This window comes from Nicotiana sylvestris, chromosome 10 (assembly GCF_000393655.2).
Source record: "Nicotiana sylvestris chromosome 10, ASM39365v2, whole genome shotgun sequence".
NCBI classification, from domain to species: Eukaryota; Viridiplantae; Streptophyta; class Magnoliopsida; order Solanales; family Solanaceae; genus Nicotiana; species Nicotiana sylvestris.
Genome location: NC_091066.1, coordinates 90,070,323 through 90,078,101, shown reverse-complemented (window position 1 = coordinate 90,078,101; position 7,779 = coordinate 90,070,323).

Below are 7,779 nucleotides of genomic sequence, written 5' to 3'. Positions count from 1 at the left end.
TGTTTAAAAGGCTTGGGCGTAAGGCGAAGTTTTATACCTGTCATGAGGCGAGGCGTAAGCACCGAGGAATTGGGCGTCAGTTCCATGGAACTTTTAATTATTAATTGTCACACCTCCTTTTTTCACTACACCCCCGGAAAGTGGCATATGAGAGTTTTTCCAATTTAAAGTGACAATCGAAACGAGATTATTTTATTAAAAATTCAGAGTCGCCACTTGGGATAATTTTATGGTGTCCCAAGTAACCGGTTCAAATCCCGAATCGAGGAAAGGATTGACTCTATATTACAGTCCGCGAACCAGAAATTCGGGTAAGAAATTCTGTTAACCCGGGAGAAGGTGTTAGGCATTCCCGAGTTTCGTGGTTCTAGCACGGTCGCTCAACTGCTATATTCGGCTTAATTACTTGATTTTAGTACATGTTAAACCTATGTGCAAATTTTAACTTAAACGCTCTATTTAATTTTTAAGAATATTGCAACACTGTTAAAACACGTCTTGAACCACGTCACATAAATGCACCCGCGGTCTTCGACATATTTTGACATTGTTGGAATTTGGATTTGGATCACATAAATGCGCACTCAAGTTTAGGAAGGTAATTTAAATTACGCGCCTAAATCAACTACGATATTCATATGAAAATATTGTTTTAATGTATATCGAGGTTCTAGTGTATGGAATATGATTGATGAAATGCTAATTCGGAGATCCATTCATGGAATTTGTTTGTTAACAATATAAGAACAATTGAACCCACTTGAATCACATGCCACAGATTAATCTCCACACCTAAACCTTATATTTTAATAAGCTACTCTGAGATAAATAACATTATTTCCTTACAAACTGCAGAACCTCCAATTTACTAAAGATCACTAACTTACGGGCAACTACAGTACTCTACGCAAGGCAAATAAGAAAGAAGAAGATACATTCTATAAAGGAGAAATTAAGCAACACAGTAAGAAGAGAAAAATCAAATCTTTGTATTGACGGATCTGAGCTCAAAATTACAGCAACTGAACAATTTCTTGACATAACATTCGACGAACAGCTGACGGGAAACCTCAAATATCGTCCGGAAAACTCAAACTCGGACACCTTAACCTCCGTCAAACTCTATCCATTTTAACAAAGTTCGAAAAACTGAATTGGAAGATCAGAACAGTTTCTTTTTTTTGTATTTATCAAAAGGAAGATCGATGATTTTTTCCCGTACTAATTCCTGTCTTGTTTCTATCCGTTTAACCTCAGATTTGGTGGTGGTCGAATTCAGTAATGAGAGAGCGTCAAGCGAAACCAAACTTGGACAGAGCTTCACAGCGAATTGGACGAATGAAGGCGTCGTCGACGCCGAACTGAGAATGTGAATCGAGGAAGCCGATGAGTCCTAATCCGAATACTGTTGTAGAACTGAAATCCTTCCTTTCGAGAGCTACTTCTGCTCCAAATAGCATTGAGTGGAGCTTCTTGAGATTCATGTCAATAAAGAAGAAGAAGCTTTGGCTTCATAGAAAATGGTTGTTGCTCTCTAAAAAAAACGGCAGATGATTGTGTGTTCTTAGGTGAGGGATCATGAAGAAGAAGAGGCTCAGGGTCGTTCGGGGGTGGGGTGGTTCGAAGGAGATGAACTTGAGGGGGTGGGTCATTTTTAGAAGACGACGCGCGGGAGGGGGGGTCTCTGTATATTGCTGCGCAGCTTTTTCAGCCTTTTGTTCTCCTCCTCAAACTTTTTTTAAGCATTACTTTATAGGTAGAGTCTAGGTTTAGGTGTATTTTTGTGTATTTTGCCAATTAGTCCCTAGGTCTTTTGTGTATTAGCTCCTTAGGCTCTTTTTGTTTGTTTTTATTCCAAAAAAGAGTCTAGAAGGGTCCCTAGACTTAATGGACTAATCCGAATTGGGCCAAGAACTGAGTTCGAAAACTCTTAAAATTGTGCTCCAAAATCACATGTTTACAGTTGCCTCTCTTTGACTGGAAATACGAAGTATTTTCAGACAAAGAACGGCTAGACAGGTTTTTTGACCCGACCCTTATTTAGAGAGACCAAAACTAAGAGAGAGAGGAATGTGACCGAGCCCTGGTATCTGAGCTGCCTACATATCCTTGGCTATAAAGGAATCATGCCACGTATAGTTCAGAGGTGAGTGAGATGATAGAGTGTGCCGAAGTGGAGAGCTGGTCAGGTGCTGTTCCGCCGAGGTTCCGGTCCGCAGTCCTGATGTTACATAAAAAATCAAAAGATGAAATGACTAGCTAAGCCTGTCAACTACGAGTTACAAGATTCCTATCTATAAGTCTTCTGAAGCTTGATCTTGAGTCTTGAATGGTTCTTCATGCAGACTTTGGATTTGAACCTTGATGCTTGCTAGTTGCAGGTGTTGGCTCGTTCTTCTTCAGATTTTTGGATCAAGACCGGACATGTAGTGCTTGTGACCTCAACCATGTCTTGAGAAGCTCACATCTTCCATAAACTTCTGCATTTGGATTAACTTCTTGCCCTTCTCCTTTTTCTTTATTGTGACTAACTTCTGTTGATCACCTCGGATTGTTGACTCGCATTTTTGCTGCGACCTTCTTTTGTTGCTGACTTGAATTGCATTCTAAAGTGAATTCCCTTGCTTTCTAGGTAGGCTCCTGATTACTGAACACTTGCACTGCTTTTCCCTGAAACTGCTTTCCCTTGAAACTTGAACTGTCTTCCCTTGTTCTCCAGGTGGGCGCCTGATTGCTGAAACTTGAATGTATTCCCTTGTTCTCCAGGTGGGCTCCTGATTGCTGAAGCTTGAATGTATTCCTTTGTTTTCCAGGTGGGCGCCTGATTGCTGAACTTGAAATGTATTCCCTTGTTCTCCAGGTGGGCGCCTGATTGCTGAACTTGAAAAATGTATTCCCTTGTTTTCCAGGTGGGCGCCTGATTGCTGAACTTGAAATGTATTCCTTTGTTCTCCAGGTGGGCGCCTGATTGCTGAACTTGAAAAATGTATTCCCTTATTCTTCAAGTGGGCGCCTGATTACTGAACTTGAAATGTATTCCCTTGTTCTCCAGGTGGGCGCCTGATTGCTAAACTTGAAAAATGTATTTCCTTGTTTTCCAGGTGGGCGCCTGATTGCTGAACTTGAAATGTATTCCCTTGTTCTCCAGGTGGGTGCCTGATTGCTGAAGTTGAAAAATGTATTCCCTTGTTCTCCAGGTGGGCGCCTGATTTCCACAAAATAAACAAAACAAAGAAAACGTCTGCCACGGTTTGGTGTTGGGAGCATCTGTGAGTGTTAATTGAATAATGTTACCAAATATCTCTATAAATTTGAAAGCTAAATCCCATTATCCAGGAGGGTCCTGAAAACTCCTAGTTATATGACAATTTTAAAGCTAAGTTATATTTCCTAAAGGTAAGACTTCCGCTAAATCTTGTTATATATGAAGACCTTAAAACTAAATCCCATTATCTAGGAGGGTCCTAAGATTTTAAAATTAAATCTCATTATCCAGGAGGGTCATGAAAATTTCAAATTGAATCTTATCCTAAGCATGAAAACTTCAAAGCCAAACTTATATTTCCTCAAGGTAGAGCCTAGCTAGATCTTGTTACTCATGAATGCTTTGAATTTTAACTAAGTCTCATTGTCCAGGAGGGTCCTAAGAATTTTTAAGATTAAATCTCATTATCCAAGAGGGCCCTGAAGTTTTAAAATTAAATCCCATTATTCAGGAGGGTCCTAAAATTTTAAAATTAAATCCCATTATCCAGGAAGGTCCTGAAAATTTAAAAACTAGATCTCATTATCCAGGAGGGTCCTGAAAACTTAAAAAACTAAATCCCATTATCCAGGAGAGTCCTAAAAATTTTAAAATTAAATCCCATTATCCAGGAGGATCCTGAAAACTTAAAAATTAAATTCCATTATCCAGGAGGGTCCTCATAATTTTAAAATTAAATCTCATTATCCAAGAGGGTCCTGAAAATTTTAAAACTAAATCTCTCTATCTAGGAGGGTCCTGAAAACTTAAAAAACTAAATCCCATTATCCAGGAGGGTCCTGAGAATTTTAAAATTAAATCCCATTATCCAGGAGGGTCCTGAACACTTAAAGTTAAATCCCATTATCTAGGAAGGTCCTGAAAATTTTAAAATTAAATCCCATTATCCAGGAGGGTCCTGGAAACTTAAAAAACTAAATCCCATTATCCAGGAGGTTCCTGAGAATTTTAAAATTAAATCCCATTATCCAGGAGGGTCCTGAATACTTAAAACTAAATCCCATTATCCAGGAGGGTCCTGAAAATTTTAAATTAAATTCCATTATCCAGGAGGGTCCTGAAAATTTAAAAACTAGATCCCATTATCCAGGAGGGTCCTGAGAATTTTAAAATTAAATCACATTATCCAGGAGGGTCCTGAAAATTTAAAAATTAAATCCCATTATCTAGGAGGGTCCTGAAAACTTCAAATAAAATTCCATTATCCAGGAGGGTCCTAAGAGTTTACGGTCAAACCTGTCTGGTGCTTGCCTTTCCTTGCGGTGGGTTTCTCCGAAACAAACGAAATTTCCTGCCCCTGTTTCAAATCAAAGAAAAATCTTGTCAGTTTAAAATATGGTGGTTTGTTTGTGGCCTTGACTTTGAGGGTGATTGCTCCTTCACTTCTCATGATAACCGATTTCCACTCGAAGACTTTGCTTGTTCCTTGACTAATCACTTTCTCTGTCATCCTTATCACAAAAAATACCTCTTCTCCGTTCAGACCCAATACCCTCTATCTATTGCATTACTCATGAACTGACATTTACTACCTTTGTGTCTCCCAAGAATCCCAAAAACGTCAATTACCGTCCACTCAATGTGCATGTTGTTCTTTCTTGACTTAACCCATTGGCATTAGCCTTGAGGTCTATTGCTCCTTCACTTGCCATGATAACTTTGATTTCCACTTGGAAGACCTTGCTTGTTATTGGTTAACCACTTTCTCTGTCAATCTTATCACAGAAAATACCCTTAATCTATTCACCTAACACCCTCCATCTGTTGCATTGTCCATGAATTGATATGTACCAAACCATTGTGTTTCACTGAAAATACCTTTGATTCGTTCACCTAACACCCTCCATCTTGTTGCATTGTTCATGAATTGGTATGTACCAAGCCTTTGTATTTTACAAGGATCCCAAAGAATGTTGATTATTACCAGCTCAGTGCGCTTGTTGTTCTTTTCTGACTTATAATATTTTGATGTGTTAGCCAGACCCCGTTTTGTGCAATTGGACAGCTGGTGGCAAATTTTGAAGTCATTTCTCACTTGTTCTAACCGCATAGACTAAGGAAGAGGAAGTGAACAAGACAAAAAGAATAGAGTGAAGGACAATGGAAAAAGATGATTCCTAACGAGAAAACTACAAAGTAGAAACCTATCAGTTGTGGATACCAACTCTAATGACCATGACATGCACCTGTGGCCTATTCTGTCAAGTAAGCCTGATGTTCGACTCTTGTTGTACCTTTAAACTGTGAAACTGGGCTTCAATGCTCCGATTATCCAATTTGATTCATAACCCTTATTCGACTTGTAGTGCCCGGAGAGTTTTCACCATCAAGCCTCTCTCATTTGTTCTTTATCTCAACTTACCGTCGCCTCAAGGTGCCCGCGAAGGTTTTCACCAATTAGACTCTCTTATTTTTTATTTCTCTCAGCTTTCGTCGCCTTATGGTGCCCGTGAGGGTTTTCACCAATAAGACTCTCTCATTTTCAATATTTTCTGCTTGGACCAGAGTGTTGCCCTTGATATGAATCACCTCCACTTGCTTGACTTGGCATATCTCGAAGACTGATCGGAAAGTCTTTCTTTGGACCATAACGTGGGCTTTTGGATAGGGTTAGAAAGAAAGGATATCAAAGGCTCAAAACAATTCGAATGGGTTCAAAATTACGACTTTCGGAATCAGATTTCTGACAACAACCACAACTTCTGCCCCAGTTTCTTATTTGGGGACTTTTGGATTTTTATTTCGATGAGATCGAATCGTGAGGCTGCCTACGTATCCTTAAAAGGAATCAGGTCGAATGTAGTTCATGTTATAAGAATTACTTTGTTTGTTGTGATTTTCTTTTCCTTTTCTTTTCTCTTCTTTCCTTCTTTTTCTTTTTGTTGTTGTTTTTCTTTTTCTTTTTTTTCTTTTCTTTTCTTTTTTCCTTTTCTCTTTCTTCTTCTTTTCCTTCTCTCTCTTTTCATTCTTTTTCTTTTCTCTTTTTCCTTTACTCATCTTTCACGCTTGCGTTTCTGATCTTTGCTACTGATTCCAAAAGAGGGGTATGAAGGAAAATAGATAAGGCTCAAAGGGGTAACGAAGGATAAAGTGTTTAGATAGCAGAACAAAATGCCTTCGTCATTCCAATCTCCAAAACATGCCAAGCGCAAACTTCACAATTAAACAAACCAAGGAAAACCTTTGTAACATCTTTTGATTGCACTATACTTGATAATCATTTCCACGTATTCGCCTTCTATATCTGTTAGTTACCAAGCCCCATTGGACAACACCCTCACTCTCATTACCACGAATGACTCCCTACAAATTTGGGGCAAACTTGCCATTATCTTCACCTGATGCAGCATGATGCATTTTAATAGTGTATTTTTATGTTCTACCTGCCCCAGTTTCACACAATTCGGGCTTGAAATAAACTCAAAATGCCTTTACTTATTTCCCTCAAATGTCCTTACATCTTCAACATTATTTCATTGCTTCATGATTAAACTGACTTTTAAAACTAGGTTGAGAGTTACGCGTGCATGTCATGTCACTAGAGTCAACAGGAAAAGAACTATAAAAAGAAAAGAGAACTAAACGAAAATGATTAGAAATCACAGAAAACAGAAAATTGCATTAGACAGATGGTGAAAGGGTTTGGACAACAAAACAAACAAACCAAACTGGGGTTACAAACCTAGAACAAACCTAGACAACACTAAATGGGCTATTATGACTAAACAAACTAAGCAAAATAAAAGGATAGAAGGGGTTGAGTCACAAGACAATATCCGGATTACAACCCTGAAATAACCCGGATAACAGAAATGACAACAAAATAAACCACCAAAACGCCTCCCTGGCAAACCAAGAAAAGAGCGTCTTTCCAATCATCAAACTCAACATATTAGCCACTGACTTCTGCATCAACAATGCTAAGACCTTCACAAGCCTCCATCACATTGTTCTGAACCGATTGTCTTTGGGTTCCCTTTGCCTGGTCATTCTTAGGATCAACCTATGATAGCGCTGAAAGCTTCGTAGCACATGGACCTCCAAGGATCCTAGAAGAATTCTCACATTCCTTTTCAAAATAAATCATACCCACCATATGCATCTCATTATGCACAGGTGACAGACTTTGGCTAGTGTCTACTGCATCTGGATTTTGCACGACAATGTCGCCTGCATCAATAAGCTTCTAAATTGCGTTCTTTATATTCCAACACTTCTCTATGTCATGCCCCGGGGCATTCGAGCAATATGCACACCTTTGAGAAAAATCAAACTTCTTTGGAAGAGGGTCTGGCATTTTTATCTGGGTCGGCTTCAATATGTCCAATATCCTTAGCCTCTGGAACAGACTGGCATATGACTCTCCCAATGGAGTGAATGTCTTCTTCTTCCGTAACCTCTCGTTCTTAAAGGCTTGATTGGGACTGAAACCTGATCCAGGGGGTTTTCGGTAGGCTCGTGGGGGTAGATAGGCATTTTGTGGAACTGGGTACTGGGAGAGTGATGTACGACTT